General features: G+C 52.9%; 1 pseudogene; it reads left to right on the forward strand.

The window, feature by feature from the left end:
* The first annotated feature begins 331 nt into the window (after window positions 1-331).
* On the forward strand, window positions 332-1212 carry LOC118673240 (annotated as a pseudogene).

The raw sequence follows: 1212 nt of genomic DNA on the forward strand, positions 1-1212 counted from the left end.
AATGGCTGTTTATCAGCGGCAGGAAAAAGATTCAGGATGCTGCAGGGGAGATTTTTGTCTCACTAAGTCTCCACGCTCCATGGGGAATGGCCAATTAGAGCCCAGCTCCCAGAGATCCATCACTGTCGCACCTGGCTCCTGGGGCCCGTCAGCCTGGCTGGCTCCCTGGTAAAGGCCATAGATCACAGCGTCTCTTAGCAAAGTTGGGAAGGGCCGAGGGAGGCAGGTGGATCGCAGAACAGACGCTGGGAAGCCGGGGAGGGCTGGGAGGAACCATAACCTTGTCAGCACTTAGTGGCACAGGGCAGAGGACAGCCAGATAAATTCAAATATGCCCTTAAATCCAGAGCTTCGGAACAGTTTCCGAAAGAACACCTGGGATTGTCCTATTTGCATGGCCTCCCTGTCCTCATTGCCCCTTAACTCTGAGGAGACACTGAAGGTCGGAGGATGGGAAAGAAGCCAACTCCTTTGGCTCAGAGGAGGCCTCGGTGCAACTTTCCTCTGGATCCGGATTCATCCAACACCAGCTGCCTCCACCCAACCATCAAAGTTTGACCCCAGGGAGATCCAGGTCGTATACCTGAGGTGCACTGGTGGGGAAGTCCACGCCACGTCTGCTCTGGGTCCCAAGATCGGGCCCCTGGGTCTGTCTCCAAAAAGGCTAGCGATGACATTGCCAAAGAGCCGGCGATTGGGAAGGTCTGAGGGTTGCCGTAAAACTGACCGTTCAGAACTCACAGGCCCAGACTGAGGTAGTGTCTTCTGCCTCTGCCCTGATCATCAAAGCTCTCAAGGAGTCGCCAAGAGACAGAAAGAAGCAAATGCACATTAAGCGCCGTGGAAATGTCACTTTAAGAATATGTTTCTATTTATTTTTTCTTTAGAGAGAGAGGAAGGGAGAGGGAGAGAGAGAAGAACACCAGTTGAGCATACAACCTGAGCATGTGTGTGCCTGGACCAGGAATCGAACCGGCGACCTTTCGATGCACAGGATGACACTCAACCAACTGAGCCACAATCAGCCAAGGCTTTTGATGAAATTGTCAACACTGCCCGACAGATGTGGCACCGATCTTTAGCTAGAGAACTCTCTGGAACCATTGAGATCCTGGGGACGACTCAGTCTGTAGGCTGCAAGGCTGACGGCTGCCACCCTCATGACATCATAGATGACATCACAGTGGTGCAGTGGAATGCCCGGCTAGTTAA

The sequence above is a fragment of the Myotis myotis genome, unplaced genomic scaffold, assembly GCF_014108235.1.
Source record: "Myotis myotis isolate mMyoMyo1 unplaced genomic scaffold, mMyoMyo1.p scaffold_m19_p_18, whole genome shotgun sequence".
Taxonomy (NCBI): domain Eukaryota; kingdom Metazoa; phylum Chordata; class Mammalia; order Chiroptera; family Vespertilionidae; genus Myotis; species Myotis myotis.